This window comes from Myotis brandtii, unplaced genomic scaffold, assembly GCF_000412655.1.
Source record: "Myotis brandtii unplaced genomic scaffold, ASM41265v1 scaffold649, whole genome shotgun sequence".
Classification (NCBI taxonomy): Eukaryota; Metazoa; Chordata; class Mammalia; order Chiroptera; family Vespertilionidae; genus Myotis; species Myotis brandtii.
Window position 1 is genome coordinate 50,854 of NW_005370512.1, and position 7,148 is coordinate 58,001.

A 7,148-nucleotide genomic window follows, 5' to 3' on the forward strand; every position below is an offset into this window, starting at 1 on the left:
ACGCAGAGGGCGGAGCAGAGTGGGCGCCCAGCCCGGCCCCGCCTGCGGGAAGCCCTCCTCGTTTGCATACGAAACCCAAGTGGCGGATCTCGGCAAATTACGCTGAGGAAAGGAATGACGGGTCCTTTGCCCCGGGGCTGGGCTTCTCTGCCTTCACCCCACCCCCTTCCCCTCCACTCTATTCTGACCTCATCTCCCTCCTCTTCTCACACTTTCCCCTTGCGTTTCAGCGTAAGTGGTTCTCCTCTTTCGGGTCAGCCTGCAAGCCGGCTAGCAGTCGTTGGAAACCATAGCGTGGAGGACTCCTGCTCCGGCTTCTCTCTCTTCCCGTTTCTCGGCCACCTCTTTTCATTTCAGTGTTATCGCTACCTCTGAGCACACAGACACAGACACAGATAAGGAAAAAGGCACTTGCAACATGTCTATTGTCAGCAGCAAGAAAGTCTGGTGGAGAGGTGGGTGTTGGCTGGATTGAATCCGATGGTTTCTGATGGTGTTACACAGCAAATGTGTATGTGCAGGCTATCAGAAGAGGGAAGTGAGGATTACACTGCGGCGGGCATGGGGTGAGGGCAGAAGGAACCTAGGAGCGACTGGAAACATTAAAGGGTGGGTGCGGATGACATCAATGAAGATAGCACACCTCCGTTTGCCTGCCAGAGAGGAAGGTGAGAGTCATTGTTCCCAGAGAGCAAAAATTGGTTCCCATTTCACAAAGAGCTTCAGATAGCTGGTGCTGTTGACGCGGTATTACCTACAACATGAGTGACTGCCCACTGGGGCTCTTTATAAGCCTGACATCTTGAGATCTGAGGGCATTTCAGAGAACTCCGAGGACTCTACTCCCCACCCAATGCCCTCTCCCATTTCCTGACCCTTAAGAAAGAACAAAGGCTTCTGGACGGCAGGAAAATTCCTGGAAGTGTTGGTTAGTGAGATTCAGGGGAGCCAGGAAGAGAAGCCCAGCAGGTCTGGTCACATTACAGAGGGGTTCTCCAAGCTCACGTGCTGGTGCCTGGAGCCTCAGCAGGTGTGGAGACCGGCTGCAGATTGGTGCAGGGGGTAAGAATGCTCCTGGGCCAGGTAACCAGCCCAACTAAAGAAATAGTGGGTGTGCTCCCATCTCATTCCCCCAGTCACCCAGCTATCCCTCCTGTCTGGTCCTGGTGTGGCAATTGAAGCAGCTGCCCCTGTTAGGAAAACACCTGGTGTACAATGCAACAATCTCCCTGCCCCTTCCTATCCCACACCACCCTCTAACTTGCTATAATTTCCTGGATGAATGAATGGCCACAGTAGCATAGGTATGATGGATTTTGATTGGACATAGACCCAAAGAGTTGGCAGGGATCTTAAAAGTCACCTAACACAACCCTTTATTTTACAGATGAGGAAAGTAAGGCCAATACTATATACTAGAGGCCCAATGCACGAAATTCGTGCAAGAGTAGGTCTTCCTTCCCCCAGCTGCTGGCACTGGCTTCCCTCTGGCTGATGGCAGGCACCTGGGACCCAGGTTTCCCTCGCAGCCCTGGCTTTGTCCAGAAGGCCGTCAGGAAAGATGTCCGGAAGGACATCTGGTCTAATTAGCACATTATGCTTTTATTATTATAGAAGATATTTTTTCTAAGTCATTCAGCTGGATAGAAGCCAGCGCCTTAATTCTGCAGTTCCCTAGTCCAGATGCTGCAGCCAGTCTAATTGGCTTCAAATCCCAGCTGGTCACAGACCAGCTGTGCAACCAGGGTGAAGTTACGTAGCCTCTCTAAGCGCCAGGTTCTTCAGATGGTGTCACAGGGTGTGGGACTGAGCCATGGAAAGGGTTACAAAATGTTACATACAGAATGTGCTAAGGGGAGAAAAGGAAACATGAGAAACTGAATGTACTGGGAGGGGAGACTGACGTATGGAGAGGGATTGTGTAGGATTGTGTCAGGGTCAGAGAGCATGGAAGAAAAATTGCTAGATTGTCTTAGAAAAACAATATATTATGATACGTTCCAACCAGGTGTGACTCTGTTTACCTCCTCTCCGTTCTCATGAACTTTTTGTGAACTTCTAATGAAATGCTTTGTATTTTTTTTAACACTGTTTTGCTATAAAGGATCATACTGTACCCTTGGTCGCTGCCACATGCTGTGAGGCTTCCCAGAAGGGGAAAGTACGGGCTGTGGTCAGCTGGCCAGCTTAATAAAGGCTCTCAAATTTAAATTCTGAGTCGGTGGTCCATCTCGTTGAGCCAACCCATAACAATGGAAAATAGCAGTGGTTGCTATTTCACATGGTTGAGAACATTAAATGAGATAACTCTTAATCAGGGTTTATGCATGTATTCACATATATTCTATTCAATAAGCATTAACAATTTTTGCTGCTGTCGTTTTTCTTTTGAAAAATAGCCATTTCTTGCCCTGTTAATGAACAGATATTTTGATTTCTGTTCTTACTAATGGAACAGAAAAACACCTTCTTAAGGCTTTCAAATGGGTTGAAATGGGTACTCCCACTCAAAAAGAATGAAGGTTAAATTTCACTCTTTTCCTCCCTCACCACTATCCCCACCCCCACCCAGGGGGTAGGGAGGGAATTAGTAGGAGTGTGACTAGATAAAGGGCAGAACTGAATAATCCATTTTGATGCTTTCATTTTCCTTCATTCTTATTAGAGCCGCACCCTTTTCTGCAAAATACTTCCTTGGCAGGACTTGTGGAGAGCAAGGGTGGGGGTGGGGTGGGGAGTAAGGCAAAGGGCTTTCAATGAAGGCTGTTGTTTCCCCCCTCTCTTTGCCTTGAGCCTTGGTCCTACAGTAGGGAGCTCTCAAGAATGCCAACGCAAAGCAAACTCAACCCATCTTTACTCATGATTGAGTCACAGCACATTGCAGGTGGGAGTGTAACATGACTTACATTCAAAACAGCAGTAATTTTAAAAAAAGCTTATAGTTTGTCCTGCCTTATTTACAGTGGTTTAACAAAACAGCCCGAGGTTAGAGCGTGATGCCTTTTTAGCAGCTGGCCTGGTAGGAGGTTTGTTTTACCTGTTATCTGTGGTAACTGAGCAGGCATTGTCTTCCAGCAAATAATTGGTGGGCTCAAATATTAACTTCCAACCAGGACATTATTTCTGCTCTTTTCACTTTAGTTGCTTAACATATTGAAAAGTGCTGTCAGGTGGACCTTTTTTAACACTCCCTGCCTCTCTCAACCTCAGGATAACCTTTTCGTCAGGAACAAGAACAAGGACAGCAACTAACAATGCACAGTCAGCTCAGCTCAAACAAAGGCTGGGCTGCCTGGGGACTTTCTGAGAACCCAGTGGGATCTTTGTTCCCTTTAGTCACTTAGCTCTCATTAACCTCCCTGTGAGCTGTGCACCCACCTCAGCTGGGCTATCACAGGCAAATTGATTGCTGGTTGTTGGGAAGCAGGGTTGGAAGCCAGGCCTGACTTGTTCCCAAGTCCTTATAGTTCTCTACCTCAGATTGCTTCTCTTGGCATAATAACCGGCCACGGAATCAAAGCAATGCTTCTGATGGGTCCTCTCATCTCCATCGACTTCATGCCATTCTGTTCCCCATCTGAGGCTCTGTTGCATCTCTCTGGCAACCTCAAACACTGGCCACAAGCGAGACACAACAAGTAAATAAGATCTCCCAGCAACCAAAACAATGATCACACGCTGTAGGCTGGATGCACACACTCAGATGTGTATAGGCAGGTAAGATACAAAAGTAAGTAAAGCTGATTGGAGGGAAGGCAAAACAGAGCTAGTGAGTTCACAAGTGGGAGCTAATGCTTGGCCATGGTGTCATGGACCTAGAGAGAGGTTGGGACCCTGGCGAAGAGAGGGTGGGAGCCCTGGTGAAGAGCTGTGCCCACCTAAAGCACGCAGCTCCCTCTCAACGCTAGCGATTAATCCATGCTGCACCATGGGGCCAATGCTGCCAGCTCTTTGGATATTTTAAGAGAAGTGAGAAATCTGAATTTTATTTTTAAAAATTCCCAAATTCTTTAAATGACATCAAGATATTAACAAAATGTTAAAATATAAGTGCATGCACACACATGCACCACTGGCCCCCGGGATGCCAGTTCATCATCTCTGGTTAAAGCACCAAAGGCTTAAACCCGTCTTGAGGCTCAGCCTACTTACTCTTCATTTAGAGCAGTGGTTCTCAACCTGTGGGTCACGACCCCTTTGGGGGTCGAACGACCCTTTCACAGGGGTCGCCTAAGATACATCGAAAAACACATATATAATTACATATTATTTTTGTGGTTAATCACTATGCTTTAATTATGTTCAATTTGTAACAATGAAATTGGGGGTCACCACAACATGAAGAACTGTGTTGTAAATGTTTCCCCCCACGTCCCGTGTGGTTCAGGGTTCAGGATCTGGAAGAGGAGCCGCACACAAATGAAAGAGAAGAGAAAAGAGATAATTTGGAAATATTGGGGGGCCAAGCGGGTAAGTCCAACCTAAGAGGAAGGACTTCCACTGGTGCTCAGGCTGCACCAACCTTTTATTGGTTTGGGATCCACCCTTAGTCCTTAGGCAGGCAAGTTCCGGTAACACACAGACTATCTTATCAATAAGGATTTACATGAGTAAAGGTGGGGAAGTTGCTTCAGCTACCATTATCTGGATTAACAGAGGTGGTGCACAGCTCTGACCTTTGCTAGGGCTTCAAAGGTCACCAGCCTTCCGGGTTCTCTGTCTATACTTCTCTGCCAGTGAAGACAATAGGCGGTTTCCCCCAGAACTGTATTAAAGGGTCATGGCATTAGGAAGGTTGAGAACCACTGGCTTAGAGAAACCTTAAACTTTCTCAGACCTAAGCAGGCAAGAAGTCACAGATTAGAAGAGGGATGAAGAACTGGTAGACTCAGGCACCCTGCTGTCAGCAATAGGTGATGGACTGAGAATGAAGTAGGCCCAAGAAAAACTCCACAAGCAGATCAGTGCAAGATCATTCAACGTCAGGGTGGCCGGCATTTATTTGTACAGCTGACTGGCCATTTTATTACTGTTGACAATATCTCTAGCATTCGTAACTATCAAATAAGGTAATGTCTCTGCAAGGGCTGGAAGACTGACAATCAGTCCAAACACTGGGCCAGCTGGACCTTCTTTGAAAACAAGAGTCCGAACGTTTAGTGAAATAGAAACATAAATGTAGTAACAGAACTCTTCTACATAGATTCTGCATATCCTATTTTAAAAGGCATTTCTGAAATATTTATTCAAAATAGGTCTTCGACCATTTTGTGCACAAAAGGGTGGGCTTTCGGTTGTCCAGAAAATTCACAATTATGACCAAAATGTTTCCTAAAAAATGTTATGCACACCATGTGAATCTACTTCGGGCGACAGTACTTCTGGAAAAGGCCAGGCAGTGAATATTTCAGGCTTGAGGACCGCTTGGTCTCTGAGGCCACCACCCAAGTCTCTCTCTGCAGCATGAAAGCAGCCATGATGCGATGTGGCCGTGTCCCTGCAGAAACTGCTTATGGACATCAGCATCTCAACGTCATATCATTTTCATGCCATCAAATAGTCTTCTTTTGATTTTTTCCCCAAGCGTGTAGAAATGTAAAATCATTCTTGGCTTGTGGGCAGTATAAAATTAGGCCAGCCCAGCTGCTGTGGCTCAGTGGTCGAGCATCGACCTATGAACCAGGCGGTCACCATTTGATTCCCAGTCAGGACACATGCCCGGGTTGCAGGCTCAATCCCCAGTGGGGAGCGTGCAGGAGGCAGTGGATCAACGATTCTCTCTCATCATTGATGTTTCTATCTCTCTCTCCCTCTCCCTTCCTCTCTGAAATCAGTTTAAAAAATTAGTTTCTTTAAAAGCACTCAGCAGATCTTGAGTCATCTCTCTCTCTGTTGCCAAACTCAGCTTATCTGAGACCTTAAACACCCGTCCACCTTCCTTAGTGCTTTTGGTGAGAACAGCTCTGCTTGGGAGCTTCTCCTGCCTCTCCCCCTAGAGTAGGAAACCGCCCTTCATTCCCAACTGCAGACACGGAGCCTGTTCTTTTAAACTGCCTCCACGTGGGTCCGTCTCCAGAGAGCCAGCCTGCCGTGCACCCGGGAAAGACACCACTTGGCAGCACGGTGGGGAAGACAAAGGCTCTGATGCAGGATATAACATCTGGCTCTGCTGTTTACTGTGTGACCTTGAGAACATTTCTTAGGATCACTCGTGTCTCAGTTTCCCACTTTTGAAAAAGAAGTAGTTTCATCAGTATTATTTATAAGTCTAAAAATACTCATTGGAAAAAAAGAAAAGAGCAGTTTCTAGAATAGCCAGGTGGTGGAAAGTAAATCTGCTGAAGAAGCCTTCTGAGTCTTCTCCCCTCCTATTCCTCAGGCCACCACCCAGTTTATCTTATTCTTCTAGGGCCACACTGCGTTTCTCTGCTTCCCTAGCAGCCTCCTTGGGGTAGCACATTTCTTTCCCTTCTGGTATTAGTTGCCCAGACGTAACTCTAAGTGTCCAAAACAAACAAACAAACAAACAAAATCCTTATAAGCAAAAATTTAGCCTTTGCCTATATTCTGTTACATTTCCAGGAAAAGAATAGGTGACTATCTTTCTATGCAACTTTTCTGTTTCCAAATGTCTCCTCTGAGAACAAAGACTGCAAATTCACGAGAACACCTTGCGTGTCCAAGGTCTGTCCATTTTCTTCTGGTATGCTTCTCATAGCAGACACCTCCAAACTCCTCCACCCCATATTTTTTTTAAAATATATTTTTATTGATGTCAGAGAGGAAGGAAAAGGGAGAGATAGAAACATCAATGGTGAGAGAGAATCATTGATGGGTTGCCTCCTGCACGCCTCCCCCCCACCCCCCTCAGGGATCGAGCCCACTACCCGGGCATGTGCCTGACAGAAAATCAAACCGAGATCTCCTGGTTTGTAGGTTGACGCTCAACCACTGAGCCACTCTGGCCAGGTTCCACGCCATATTTTTGAATATGGATTGAAGTTACAAGGGGATGATATGGTATTTCTACTAAAAGATAGTATTTTACAATTCAGTTGCTGCCAGAGATGTGTGTCTTGAAGATACTCTTTATCTTCTGAACATTTTTAAAAATTTTATTTATTGATTTGGCGCGGGGGGGGGGGGGG

At 46.3% G+C, this 7,148-nt stretch overlaps 1 protein-coding gene across 1 annotated transcript in view; it reads right to left on the reverse strand.

The window, feature by feature from the left end:
* GCNT2 (glucosaminyl (N-acetyl) transferase 2, I-branching enzyme (I blood group)) overlaps nucleotides 1–7,148 on the reverse strand; it is a 68,997-nt gene that overhangs the window by 41,160 nt on the left and 20,689 nt on the right. The window lies entirely within an intron of this gene.